Source organism: Saccopteryx bilineata, chromosome 3 (genome assembly GCF_036850765.1).
Source record: "Saccopteryx bilineata isolate mSacBil1 chromosome 3, mSacBil1_pri_phased_curated, whole genome shotgun sequence".
Taxonomy (NCBI): Eukaryota; Metazoa; Chordata; class Mammalia; order Chiroptera; family Emballonuridae; genus Saccopteryx; species Saccopteryx bilineata.
This window is the reverse complement of record NC_089492.1, coordinates 222,222,109-222,237,321: the sequence shown is the minus strand read 5'-3', so window position 1 is coordinate 222,237,321 and position 15,213 is coordinate 222,222,109. Positions and strand designations below refer to the sequence as shown.

General features: G+C 38.5%; 1 non-coding gene and 1 pseudogene across 1 annotated transcript; one reads left to right on the top strand and one right to left on the bottom strand.

Moving 5' to 3' along the window:
* Window positions 1-6,215: 6,215 nt before the first annotated feature.
* On the bottom strand, window positions 6,216-6,379 carry LOC136332470 (U1 spliceosomal RNA). Its single transcript, XR_010730727.1, has one exon. It is a non-coding gene; the product is annotated as a U1 spliceosomal RNA (small nuclear RNA).
* Window positions 6,380-11,555: 5,176 nt separating this feature from the next.
* LOC136329008 (translationally-controlled tumor protein-like) lies at window positions 11,556-12,188 on the top strand (annotated as a pseudogene).
* Window positions 12,189-15,213: the final 3,025 nt, after the last annotated feature.

Genomic DNA, 15,213 nt, shown 5'->3' with positions numbered 1-15,213 from the left:
TTGAATATTTAGGTTTTTAAAATAGCTTGCTGATATGAATAGCATGGTGATAGAGTATTTCTTTTTATCATTAAAGAAATACAAAATCTCATTGACATACACACACATAAACAATCAATTTATTATCAGAAGAATATGATGTTTAAATTATTTATTTTACCTAAAAACCTTAAAATGTAAAACAGAATACTTGATTTTTATGTTTCTTTTTATAAGATTATGTAAGGAAAGAGATTTTTCTGCCTGACCAGGTGGTGGTGCAGTGGATAGAGCATTGGCTTGGGATGCTGAGGACCCAGGTTCAAAATCCTGAAGATGTCAGCCTAAGCACAGGCTCACCAGCTTGAGTGTGGGGTCACTGGCTTGAGCTTGGGATCAGAGACAACACCCCATGGTTGTTGGCTTGAGTCTAAAGGTCTCTGGTTTGAAGTCTAAGGTTGCTGGCTTGAGCAAGTGGTCATGTGCCTTGTCTGGAACCCTCTCTTCCCCCATCAAGGCACATATGAGAAAGCAATCAATGAGTAACTCATAAGGTGTCTCAACTATAAATTGATGCTTCTCATTTCTCTCCCTTCCTGTCTGTCTGTCTTTTTCTGTCTTTCTACCTCTCTCATTAAAAAGAAGGAGATGGAGGAGAAGAAGAAGAAGGAGGAGAAGAAGAAGAAGAAGAAGAAGAAGAAGAAGAAGAAGAAGAAGAAGAAGGAGGAGGAGGGAAAGAAGATTTTCTATAAAAGAGAATTGATTGAAAGATATATCAGAGAAATTACAAGAGGACTAAATGGAAATAATGAAGTAGGAGGCAGACTTCTCAGATAGTTTCCAAGAATCCCTACCTATGCTATTTGTGCCATTGCCTAATCTTCTCCTCTTGTGAGGTGGACTTAATGGCTTAGTTCTAGACAATAGACTAGGACAAAGGTGCTGGGCTGTTATTTCTGTGACTGAGTTAAAAATGTTGTTACTTCCAACTGTGAGAAGGTCCTCTATGTTGTCTTCTTGGCTTGCATGTTTTGATGAAGCAAGCTGCTGTGTGGGAGAGACACACATAGCAAGGAAGTGAGAAATACCTCTGGCCAACAGCCAAAGAGTATTGAGGTCTTTAGTCCAAAAGCCTGAACACTGTCAACATCCACTGAGCAAGCTTGGGAAGCTGATCCTTCCCCAGTCGAACCTTCAGATGAGATGATAGATCCTGGGCCAATGCCTTGATTGAGAGACCAGGAAACAAAGAATCCAGATGAGCTATGCCCAGACTCATGACCCATGGAAACCATGAGATAATTAATGTGCATTGTTTTAAGCTGCAACATTTTCAGAAAAATTCTTGTGCAGCAACAGAAAGTAATACAGATTTGACTAGAAAGAAGGAGCAAGAATGAATTCAAAGACCAAGGAAAAGATGCTTATACTGAAGATCATAAGAAACATGGAACTTTACTTTTTTAGATATCTTTTGCTGAGTGGATGACAGTGACTATTTAATTTTAAGAATTATTTTTAATCTATTTGATAAAATAACACTTTCTATAGAAAAGTTAGAAAATATGGAAAAGCTCAAAGGAAAGATAAAAATCACATGGTCTTTTATCCCAATATAGCTGCAATTATTCTTTAGATTTAAAAAAATTTTTTAAGCCTGACCTGTGGTGGTGCAGTGGATAAAGTGTCAACCTGGAATGCTGAGGTCGCCGGTTCGAAACCTGCACTTGTCTGGTCAAGGCACATATGGGAGTTGATGCTTCCTGCTCCTCCTCCCTTTCTCTCTCTCTCTCTCTCTCTCTCTCTCTCTCTCTCTCTCAGGCTTACTCTCTCTCCTCTCTCAAATGAATAAATAAATAAATAAAAAGAAAAAAATAAATAAAAAAATTAAAAAATTTAAAAATATTTTTATTTTTTTAGGTGTGAGGAATGGAGATAGTGTGGCAGACTCTTACTGATTAGGATCATGCACTGATAGTGCTTTACAACCTGGCTTCTAACCTAAACATGTTGGACATTTTCCATTTCATATTCTTTCACACATCTTTTAGATGGTTGTATAGTTTTCCATTGTATGATATATAGCAATTCTTTTAACCAAACCTCTATTATTTGTCACAATATTATATTTTAATACATGAAATTTGAATTATCCTAGAAAGTCAAGATACATGAATGACATGATGCCCTGACCAGATCCACCCAGCAACCCCCATCTGGAGGCTGATGCTTGAGTATTAAGCTATTTTTAGCACCTGAGGCTGACATGCTTAGACCAACCTAGCTATCTTCAGTGCCTGGAGCCATGCTTGAATAAATTCAGCCACTGGTTGCAGGAAAGGAAGAACGAGAGAAGTAGGGAGAGAGAGAAGCAGGGGAAGCAGATAGTAGCTTCTCCTGTGTGCCCTCAGCAATAATCCAGTAATTGAACCTGGGATGTCCATATGTTGGGCTAACACTCTATCCACTGAGCCATTGGCCAGGGCTCTACAGTTACTATTTTATTATACATTTTTAAGTTCTCTCTCTGTCTTTAAAATATTAGGATCATGCACTGATAATGTTTTACGACCTGGCTTCTAACCTAAATATGTCGGACATTTTCCATTTCATATTCTTTTACACATCTTTTAGATGGTTGTATGATATATGGCAATTCATTTAACCAAACCTCTATTATTTGACACAATATTATATTTTAATACATGAAATTTGAATTATCCTAGAAAATCAAGGTACATGGATGACATTTGTGGGGTTTTTTCATACTTTGCTTTATCGCAGAGATGAAAGTGATACATTTTCAGAAGGAGGACATAATTTTTAAAGCCAGTTTTCCCAGCCAAACAGCCATTTTACTCTTCAGACAATCTCATCGGGGCATTTATGTCCAGTGTTAAATGGAAGGACTTAGATAATCAAAGCAAGTGACTAATCAGTGGAAATAAGCATGGGAAGTATGAAGCATCTATGACCTCATTTAACCAGAGTCTAGGACTCCAGAGGAAGAGTAGGTCATCTTTTGAAATGTAGCTAATGTAAAGAGATAGAGCCATTATATAATAAAATACCTGCCTTGTGGGCCTTAGTAGAGCTGGAAGGATAAGCAGCTGACCTATGTCAGTGGAGCAGAGATCCCATTGTGGGCTCCAGAACCAGCAGTCACAGGCTGTGACCATGGTTTTCACATTAAAGGAGAAATAGTGTATATAGACACATATCAGAATATCAGAATTTTCCAAATGACCATCTTCCTAATGTGTTAGACTGTACCTCATTGGTTTTTGTTAAGTTTTATTTTTCCTTTTTTTAAAATTCAAGCTGGAAATAAAATTGCCAGTAACTTAAAGAAATGCTAAATTCGGATTCTTTGATTGTTTATTTTTGCTTGTCTTCAAATACATGTCATGAATCACAAGAAATGAATTATCAAAATATGGGCAGTCATATGTTTAATGCAGTGTTTTGTTCTGGAACCTAGATGATATGTTAATACCTCCTCCAATCCTGAGATTCTATGATTTTATTATTTAATTAGTCAAAGTGATTAGAAAATTACTGGGTGATTTATAACCCTAAAATGAATGATTTTCATTCTCTGACCACACCTCAATCCTACTGAAATTTCTTTTTTTTTTTTGTGAGAGAGACACAGAGAGGAATATATAGGGACAGACAGAGAGGAACGGAGAGAAATGAGAAGCATCGATTCTTCATGTGGCACCTTAGTTGTTCATTGATTGCTTTCTCATACAGTATGTACCTTGACCGGGGACTACAGCAGAGCAAGTGACCCCTGGCTCAAGCCAGCAACCTTGGGCTCCAAGCTAGCGACCATGAGGTCATGTCTATGATCTCATGCTGAAGCCAGAGACCTTGGGGTTTTGAACCTGGGTCCTCTGTGTCCCAGGCTAATGCTCTATCCACTGCACCACCGCCTGGTCAGGCTAAAATTTCTCCTTCTCTGTCTACTTTACAATGAGCTGCTTCTGTGCCACACAATAGCTTTGTTTATTCTTTCAGAAAAAATTTTAGAATTTGAAGGATCTCAAGGCACTTTTTTCTGATGTAAAGGTCTGACCATGTGTTCCAGGCCAGAAGTTTCGTTCTTGCTCTGAAAGCTTTGAGATGACAGCCTCATTTAAATAGTATTTTATGTATATTGATTATAAAACTTTTGTGTTTCTTCCAGGGAAGGTACTATATGAAGCAAAAAGTTTTTGAATTACTTTGTAACTCTGAGAGACATCTGTGGTGTTGAAGGAGTGTCTAAATGCTGATTGCCACAGAATCCCAGGAATGCTGCACATAAGTGAAGCTGTCCTTGCATTGCTACCCGGAACTGAGATTGACAAAAATCTCTGTGTGTGTATGTGTTTCAAAAAAGATTTTCCAGGTGAAAAACAAACCCCAAATATTTGAAGGTGGTAGGAAGAAAGATGACAAAAGGCCAATTAGATATAAACCTTCATATTCCCTAATTATTAGCTTTTTAGAAAAAAATATTAGAAGTTATTAGCTTTTTAGAAAAAAATAAAAGCCAGGTGGATGGAGGGAAGATAGAGTGAGGGTACTTAAATAACTCTTTTTTAAATATGCTCTATTGCCATACAGAAGAATGTAGTTTTTTTAAACACAGAAAATCTAGTTCTTTATTATGTTAGGATCTTCTCAACTTCAAGCATTGACTGAACTTTGATTACTGCTTTGACAAGGAATAATAAAACGACACAGAATTTTCATGTTGTCATAGTTCTGAAAGGTTTTGCAAAATGACTTTCATTAAAAGAGGTGACTAAAAGTAATATTCTTTTACTTTAAACAAACGTTTAATTTTTACCACAGAAATGTAAACAGAGCAATGATTTGGAAACTTGCTTTCATGTAAACTCTATTTCTTTGATAATCCAAAGAAGTCTTGAGGTCAGCCTCAGTACCGAATAGTCTTATAAAAAAGCCACCTCACATGCCTGGACATCACATTCTGGTATGTTTCTTTTTTCTTCTGTTCCTTTCTGCTAAATTACTTTTCTCCAACTATCCATTTTTTTTCTTAACTTCAAAGACTTAAGAAGCCTGTTTTTGAAAGGCTTGTGTATACAGTGGCCAGGGTGGCACGTCACAGTTCTGCAATGGGCCCTGCCCAGCCTTTTCTCTCTGCTGAAGCTCACAACTTGTGGTCCTCTTGACCTAAATCATATCGGGACAATGCTCTGAAAATAGTGGTCTGAATTCTTACAGTATCTAGATAGATTTTGTTTTAATAAAGAACTTTTATTTTTGCATGTTTCCATCAACCAAAGAAACACATAATGACAAAAACTTCTAAGGACTCAGGAACACTTTTCAGTGAATTTATATGAGAAACTCACATCTTGCTCAAGGCCTCCAAGTCTCTCAAGACCAGAGTGAATTAGAGTAGGTCTCTGTTGTCAGGGCCTGTAACAGGCATGTGCTGCCCAAGTTCCCTTGACTTTCCCATGTTGTAATTCCTCATGCTTCCCTTACTCCCACTGTCTTGCTGTTTGGGATGAGCCCTGGGTCAAATCCATAGGTTCATTCTCTTAAACATTTCTCATAAAAAGACTTAGCCATACACAGGATTTTATGAATGTGGCAATATTCCTGAGGATCTGAGAGGTTCTACTGCTCACAACATAGCCTTATGCCATGTTGCTGGCTGTACCCCTCTCATTTTTCAGCTCAGGGCCTTTCAGAGCCCAGGATCCTGCCATGACCTCTCCCACTGATCTTGTCCCTCGCCACCCCCATGAAAAGAGTCCTCTCCTTCCCTCTGATAGCATTTCCCACGGAATGTGTTCTTACTGGATTAGCCTGCCTGGCATCCCCTATCTGTTTGAGCATTCTGTTATGCATCAGTGAAGCATCTACATGTTCATGTCAAATGGGAATACAGATGTGTTAGGCATCTCATTTGCATAACCCATTGATAAGGCTTGCTCTGTGTATGTATTTAAGATCTTCTTATAATAATTAGAGTGGCTGAAGGGCCCCAGAATACAACAGGTTGGGGACTACTTCCACAAAAATCTCTCTATCAAAAACCTATGGGGATATTACCCACTGATTTATTTATATTTTTATTCTTATCTGCATTTGTCTTTTAAATTAACAAAAATCTTAAGTTTACCCCTTAGAAAAACTTGTACATATTTCCATTTACCCTAATTTGTCCCTACTTAAACTTTTTTTTATAAGATAAAAATTTTCATACATAGGGGAGAGCGCAAATGCAGTCCCCCACTACCAGAAATTATGCAGTCGAGTTTCCCACATTTGGGGAAATCGCAGGGGTCAGCATATCCGGAGTGCAATGGATAAGCCTCGCCCTAGGAAAACCACCTTCGTGATCATGGTGTCTCCCCTACCAGGTAAGTATCTTACTTAAACTTTAAGCATATATATCCTTTATTAGATTCCAGATTTTAGTGAACACAGTTAGTATACTTCAATATTTTATTGACATTGACTTTTTCTACTTTTGGTTTTGACCATTTCATTCTGAATAATGATGACCTGTCCCCATGTTTTAGATTCTAATTCTTTTACATCACCAATGTGGGAACATTACAGATAATCAATATTTCCTTCCCACTCACCCACTAACTGCTTAGCCCTGATGTCAATACCATTTGCTAATAGTATTGATATTAGAAAGGAAGGCACCTGCCCATTTTTCTTCTCACTGGATTGTTTAAAAGAAAATGCTGCCTGGCCTGTGGTTGGCGCAGTGGATAGAGCACCGACCTGGAACGCTGAAGTCGCTGGTTCAGAGCCCTGGGCTTCCCTGGTCAAGGCACACAAGACAAGCAACCAATGAACAGCTAGAGTGAAGCCACTATTTCATGTCCCCCCCCCCAACCCTGTATAATCAAAAAATAAAATGTTTTTTTTTTTAAAAGAAAATGCTGATATGACATTGTAAAATTTAATTGAGTTTCTTTTATAAAAAATTGTTTTGCCATTAAGAAAACTTGGAGAAACTTGGATTTCAACTTCTTCTAATCAGGAAGCTAAGATATTGGCTAATGGGACAGTCTTCATTTTTGTGATACAACTAAGCACTATTTTTACTGTTCCTGTTCATTATCACTGAATCCTCTTACAAAATTGCTCACCTCCCATGAAAAAAGTTAAGCTTTTATGAATTACCCAACAGTTATGCTCCGGGCCAAAGGGTGTAATGACTAGTGGTATGTGCTGAGTCCGCATCCCCAGGGAGTGGGTTTTGGGTTTAAAATGCTAACATTCAGAAAATACTTATTGAATAACCACTGTGTGCATACAAGGTATTGTACTTGGTGCTAGGAATATAAAAGGAGTAGAAATATTCCTGGTCTTCAGGGACATCACAATTTAGAGTGGAGATCAGACAAAACCAGCAAGTCAGAAAAGAACTGTGATACAAAACAGAGTGGTGTCACTTGAAACTTCCTTGAGAGACAAAGAGAGCTGATGGACCCCAGGGAAGGTAAAGAACCCACCCCACTGGCCTCAGGGGAGATTTCACAGGAGGGATCTTAGTAGCACCCTAAGTAGTTGCTGTTTTTGGTAACATTAACAAGAAAACACATTTATAATTTTATACTGCAACTATCTGTAAGGCAATTAGGATTAAAAATGTTCAGATATACCTTAGGTTGAATATTGCTTATATTTTTAAAAACAGTATGTTCTTTTAATCATTTAATTTAAAAATATTGAACTCACACATACATCTTATTCTAGAATTCAAAAATGTTTGGAAAGCTTTTTCTTAATTTTTAGCACTGAAATCTATCCTAATGCCTTTAGCAATAGTCATTGTAACTCAATGACATTAATATTTTGTGTTCCTTATCGTTTATAAGACTGAGTTATATTTGAAGGTGTGATGAAATACCCCCATCTTTCCATTTGTTTATATGGTCTGATATCCAAGTTCTGCACAGGGGATATGTTTCCTCTCTGTAGAATCATCAGGTAATACAACCTTTGGAAAATATAAGCTAACATATAGGAAGAAAATTCTTTTGAAATTCAGCTATATAGAACAAATATCATTCATATCTGAACAAGTCACTCCATAATGTGGTGATGTAAAAAATATTCACAAAACCTGTCTAAAAATTCTCAGATGTTCCCCCAAATCCAAAAACTTTAAAATGAGGTAGAATAAATCCAGTAAAATTCCAAAATCTATCTAGTTATACCACCAAATAGCCCATAGCTAATAAGGTAATGAAACAAAAATGATATGGGAACACAATTCAGTAATACTGATATAATTCTCCTAAGAAATGACACCAGTAACGCCTGGATTTAAAAGACACTATTGAAGAAGATACTAATGAAAAGCATTTTGCATCTATGAAAGGAATTTCAAAATGAAGTCTAATTACAAAAATCCAGAGTACTTTCCAGAAGCTCGAATGATCCAAAATAGGATTTAAAAGGTTAAACTATAATAAAGTGACAGGGAGAAGGAGAGCAGACGGTCCTGCCAAGAATACCAGTAACCAGGCAGACCAAATCTTTGAGTACTTAACCTTCTCTTAGAAAAGTCTAGTCTATAATGCGCTTTTTTTTGCATACATAGGAATTGTTAGAAGTCCAATTCCAAGAGAAATTTCATGTATTTCTTTAAAAAAAATTTTACTGATTGATTCTTAAGAGAGAAAAGGAGTGGGAAGAGAAAGAAACATAGATTTGTTGTTTCACTTATTTATGTATTTATTGGTTGATTCTTATTTTAAAATGAAATTTTTAAAAAATATTTTACTCATTTTTAGACAGAGAGAGAGAGAGAGAAGGTGGGGAAAGAGTAGGAATTATCAACTCCCATGTGTGCCTTGACCAGGTAAGCCCAGGGTTTTGAACCAGTGACCTCAGCATTCTAGGTTGACACTTTACCCACTGTACCAGCAGAGGTCGGGCAGTTGATTCTTGTATATGCTCTGACCAGAGATCGAACTCCCAACCTTGGTGTATCAGAATGATACTCTAACCAACTGAGCTACCTGGCCAGGGCCTCCATGTATTTCTTCAGTTTAGGTTTTCAGTACATCTCTTGGGCATGGAGTTAATCTGGATACAAACATCTCCAGAATGAAAGCAAGGCCCTGCTCCCATCCATCTTGGTGCATAACTTTTGTACAGTTTTCCTAGTCAGGCACTCACTTTCTGGATCCTCAATTTCTGTTTGCAAAGAATCCAGTTATTTCCTGAGCTCCTCTTATAATACTTTGCCTGAAGTACAAAGTAAAGCGAGCTCAAAGTTCTCTGCCAATAACCATTTTCCTCAGAGCTACAGACTCAATAGGTAAGCATATGGCTTCTTTTTCCAATTATATTAAGCAACAATTCTACCAAATATTTTACTCCTGTATAATTTGAGTGTGTCTATCTTCACAGCTGTTTTATATTTTATTTGTTTATTTTTTTAGCAAAAGCAAAAGAGACAGACAGGAAGGGAGAGAGATGAGAAGCATGAACTCATAATTGCGACACCTTAGTTGTTCTTTGATTGCTTTCTCATATGTGGCTTGACTGGGGGGCTCCAGCCAAGCCAGTGATACCTTGCTCAAGTCAGTGACCTTGGACTTCAATCCAGTGACCTTGGGCTTCAAGCCAGCAACCGTTGGGCTCAAGTCAGCAACCATGGGGTCATGTCTATGATCCCATGCTCAAGCCACATGAGCTTGTACTCAAGCCGGTGACCTTGGGGTTTCGAACCTGGGTCCTCAGTTTATGAGGCTAATGCTCTATCCACTGCTCCACTTGTTCAGGCTCAAAGCTGTTTTGACTATCATAGGACCTTTTCCGTTCTAGATGAGGTTTAGACTCATCTTTTCAATTGCTACAAAGAAACCATGCTGGGATAAAAAACAATCTGGCGAAGTAGGGGGTCCAGGATAAAATTTGGCAAATCTGGGCAGTCACTAAATAAGCCTCACGAAGCACCAGCATGGTGGGCAAGTGGGGGTTTGAGGGGGACCTGCTGAGAGAAATGCTAAAGGGGCTGCCGCCGAGGTCTGTGGAAGGCTGTGACCTTCCTCAGTGGAAGGAACACTTGCCTGTGAGCTTGTTGTCAGGCATCTGGTGGTGTGTTGCTGTTGGTCAGGGGAGTGGGCAGAGGGGAAGAAGAGCCGTAAGAGGCAGAAGAGGGTGCAGAACGGGAAGAGTGAGGACAGACTGGCACATGCTGGCATCTCGGAGTCTATCTCTCCTCACCTCTAACCACGATGACCTTTTAGGGCATATTGGCACTGCTTCACATCACTTTCCAATTCTTATGTAAATTTCTGTTTGGCTTAGTATCACCCAGAACTGAATAGAAAAATGGATTCTAAATGTAGTTCCACCTTAGTGAGACTGACCTAAAAAAACCCCACTCTTTCCTTTGACTGTTCTCTCTGCATCACCATCATCATCCAACCATCCATCAACTCCTGATCTGATATTGTTAATAGCGCTGCATTATGACCCATTCCCTTCTCTGTCACTGCCCTTCGTTAGTTCCACCCTTCGTGTATCTTATGTCTGGATTACTGTAATTGCCTCTTGACTTGCAGTTACATCAAATATGGCCATGTAGGTTGTACACTGCCCAACTGCAGGGTTGCTGCTCAAATCTAGCCTCATTTCCTCCAAGTTCTTAAGAATATTTGTTAGCAGGTTCTTAAAAACGTTTATTGAAAAATAATGTTTATTGAATTAATGATTAGTGATGCATGATGAGGATTCTAACAAGCACTGTTATACTTTATGAAAGAATATAAAAATAATTGAAGGAAGATTTTGGGATAATGCTGACTATCTTGAAATAAAGAACTTCTGTAAGGATGTTTTTATATTAGACATTTCTGGACCAATAATCATTAAATTTTTAAAAATTCATAATAAAAATGTCAGTGCATAGACTTAATATCAGAATATATTAAATCTAAGCACTTATGTGGGTTACAGATGTTGACCTTTTCTGAAAACCTATCTCTTTTCAAATAGATTCTTACTATGGTGTAAGTAAAAGGTTTAATAAATATGGAAATAATCACTTTCAATGCCCGCATCGTGCTTTGTTAGGCTTATGAGTGTACCTGCCACTCAATGCATCAAAATTCTAAGATTAAAAAGAATGACTTGCTTAAATATCTTTGCATCTTACAAATGAATAAAACGTGATAAAAATCTCATTAGAGGAATGGGCAAAGGGCTTATCAAGGGAGTCAGGAAAGAAGAAATAAAAATGGTCAATAAATATAAGAAAAAATTTTAACCTTAGTAGTAAAGAAATTCAAACCCCCCAAATTAATATCATTTTAATCTATCACAATAGCTAAGGGTGTGAAGAAGTGAAGATTTTTCATTCATTGCTGTTGGGCATGTATATCTGCAGTCTTTCTGTGCAATTGGATAGAAAACCCACTTCCAGAAATTTGTTCTAAGAAAATAATAGGGCTTTTCCGCCTACGCCCTCCCTCGCCCCCCAGCGCCGCTCTGGCTGCACCGCGCTCGCTCTGAGCTCCAGGATCCTGTTAAACCAGCACCGTGGTCGTCTCTTTCCAGCCATCATCATGATCATCTACTGGGACCTCATCAGCCCTGATGAGATGTTCTCTGATATGTACGAGATCCTGGAGCTCACAGACGGGCTGTGCCTGGAGGTAGAGGGGAAATGGTCAGTAGGACAGAGGGTAAAGCTGATGACTCGCTTATTGCTGGAAATGCTTCCACTGAAGGCTTGGAAGGAGAAGGCCCCAAAAGCACAGTAATCACTGGTGTTGATACTGTCATGAACCATTATTTGCAGGAAACCAGCTTCACAAAAGAAGCCTACAAGAAATATCATCAAAAATGACATGAAATAAATCAAAAGGAAACCTAGAACAGAGACCAGAAAAAGTAAAGCCTTTTAAGACAGGGGCTGCTGAACAAATCAAGCACATCCTTGCTAATTTCACAACTACCAGTTCTCCATTGGTGAAAATATAAGCCCAGATGGCATGGCTGCTCTGCTGGATGACTGTGACCCCATGTCTTATTTTCTTTCAAGATGGTTTAGAAATGGAAAAATGCTACCAAATTTGGCAATTTGGGTCGATCAGCTGTCATCATAACTGGCTGCTGCTTTTCATCCACACACCAGGACTAGGACTAATGGGATTAATGTTACCTTGAGCTCTTCATTTATTTTGACCTTGATTTATTTGAAGTGACTTTCAACTTATTTTTACAAACACTCAACATTTTCTTGACAACTCAGCCTCCTCCTTACAATGAATATATTTTATTGTGCTGTGGAATGGCGATGTTCTTCGAGCACAGTGAACTATGTAACCCTGAAGAGCAGTTACTGGTTGTACTTTCAAGGTCATATCTGTGTTTTTTAGATTGTCAGCCTACTTCCCTTGCTGGAAACTGCTCCATTTGACATTCTGTAGCTCTGGTTGAGACCCTGCTGTATATATTTAGAGAGAGTGAGAGACAAGAAGGGGAGAGAGGGAGGAGAGAGAGATGAGATGCATCAATTTTAGTTGTTCATTGATTGTTTCTCTTATGTGCTTTGATGGGGAGGGGCTCCAGCTGAGCCAGTGACTTTTTGCTCAAGCCAGTGACCTTGGGCTTCAAGCCACCGACCTTGGGTTCCCGTGGATGATCTCATACTCAAGCCAGCGACTTTGCATTCAAGTCAAGGAGCCAGCAACCTTGGGTTTCCAGCTGGGGACCTCTGCATCTGGGTCTATATTCTATCCACTGCACCACCACCAGTCAGGCAGGACCCTACTATATTGAATTAGTATTTGGTTGGAAATGGCTTTGATTAGAATCAAAATTCAGCATCTTGGACAGACACATTTCTGCTATTGTGAGACCATTTCCATGTTTGAGGCTAGGTTTTGGCCACTCTGGTTATAGTAACCAGCAATTTGATTTCTGGTTGAATGGACTATTCTCATACTTTGCAAAAAAAATCTCTTTAACTTTTTAACAACCAAGTTAAAATTCCCATTTTTCTTACAAACAGGCTTTCTTGTATATTAATGGTCACTTACGTTATAATTTTAGGAACTGTGGTTAAACAAATGAAATAAATTTTTAAATCTTGTTCACAACGAAATGTTTCTGAATTGAGGGCCTGCTCCTGAAGCTATTTGACTAGAAATTACGCTATTTCTAAGAAGATTCCAAGAGGACAATTGAATGATCATACATTTAATAACTCTGTTCAACTTAAGAAATTAACTTTTTATTGTTTTTTTATTGCCTAAAGTATAAAGTACAATTTCTTTAACATTCTATCAGATACTTTGGTTGCCTAAAGAGCATCTAAAACATGGTGGTTTAAAATTTAATATGTTTCATTATGTTTTATGACTTATGGAGCTAAGGGTAGATTTTTTGGTCTGGGTTGGCTTGCATGAAGTTTGAGAGTCTAGGCTAGTCCTACTTCTGTGTCTGGGGTGGCTGGGCCTCTCTCTACAGATCTCTCATTCTCCAAGGGCTAGCCTGGGTGGGTCACAAGTATTTCTAGCATCAAGAAAGGGCAAACCCATAACACTTCTATTTTGCAAGAGTCAGCCTGTGTCACATTTCCCAATGTCCCACTGGCTAAAGCAAGTCACATCGGCTCCAGTGCATGGGTACAGAGAGACCTGATTTATGCAAATCAGGCCATTACTGCAATGACCTATCACAAGCTCTGAACCTGCAGTTCCCAAACTGTAGCTGAGGTACCCTGGCAGGCCATGGTGAATTCACAGGAGGTATTGTGGGATTTTTTTTTAAATTTGAGGGAAACATAATTATACTGTGTGAATGTTGAACATCATGGAAACTACTAGCTTGATGTAGATCACAGTGTCAGCATTATAACAATACATGACTTTTGGTGCTGTGTATCTTTGCAAAGCTGGATTTTTGGTGGCTGCTGTGATAAAAAGCAAGTACTGCATGAAAATCACTGTGGAACAGGAAGTGAAAGTGGTGGTGTCCAATTTGATCCTAAGATTGCAGAAGCTGTGTAGTTCCCAACAGGTGCACATATGCCATTATTAAGTAAATGTTATTTAAGAATAAAACAAAATATTATTTAAAATTTATGTGTGGGTGTTGAGGGGAAGTGAAGGAGGGTATGGGGGAATAAATGGTGATGGATGGAGACTTGACTTGGGTGGTGAACACACCATACAGTATACAGATGATGTGTTATAGAACTGTGCATCTGAAACCTGTATAATTTTGTTAACAAGTGTCACCTCAATAAGTTCAATAAAAAGGAAAATTTTATGTGTGTTAATTTTCAAATGTTTTTAAGCTATTAAAACATACAAACTTACAAAGTTATTTGGACATAACTTTAAAAATTTATTATTTATTTTTTATTTTTAGTGAGGGGAGGGGAGGCAGAGAGACACACTCCTAACCGTGATTCACCCAGCGAGCTCACTAGAGGGTGATGCTCTGCCCATCTGGGGCCCTTGCTCTGTTGCAACTGGAGCCATTTTTTAGCACCTGAGGTGGAAGCCATGGAGCTATTCTCAGCGCCTGGGGCCAACTTGCTCTAATTGAGCCATGGCTGCAGGAGGGGAGGAGGAGAGAGAGATAGATATAGAGATAGAGATAGAGATAGAGATAGAGAGAGAAGCAAGGGGGGGTGGAGAAGCAGATGGGCACTTCTCCTGTGTGCCATGACCAAGAATCAAACCCAGGGCATCCACACACCAGGTTGATGCTCTACCACTGAGCCAATCGGCCAGGGCCAGGACATAACTACTTAATAAATGTAAGTATTAAGAATTTTTTAGTCTAGAGGTACTGTGAAAAAATTAGCAAGATACTAAGGATGCTGTGAACCAGGAAAGATTGGCAACTGCTGTTCTAACCTCATTTTTTACTGCTAATGAAAGGAGAAAATCAAGAAGAAAAGCTTGTTTGGGGGAAAAGTGAATGAATTCAATTTTGAATATGGTGAATCTGAGAACCTATTGGGCCATCAGGGAAAGATAAAGAACTGGGATTCAGGTAGGAGGTTTGGAGTGGAACTAATGCCATCCCTGAACAGTCACATGCCAGCTCCCTTTCTTATTTCTTTAGATATTGCATATACTCAAGAATTAACTGTAAAAGAAAGGGGTAGGGTTGCTGAAAGGGAAGGGACCTAAAAACCAAAACTCAAAATCAATCTGCAAAACAAATGTTCTTGACTTAATATTTTTACAAATGTTAAAATTT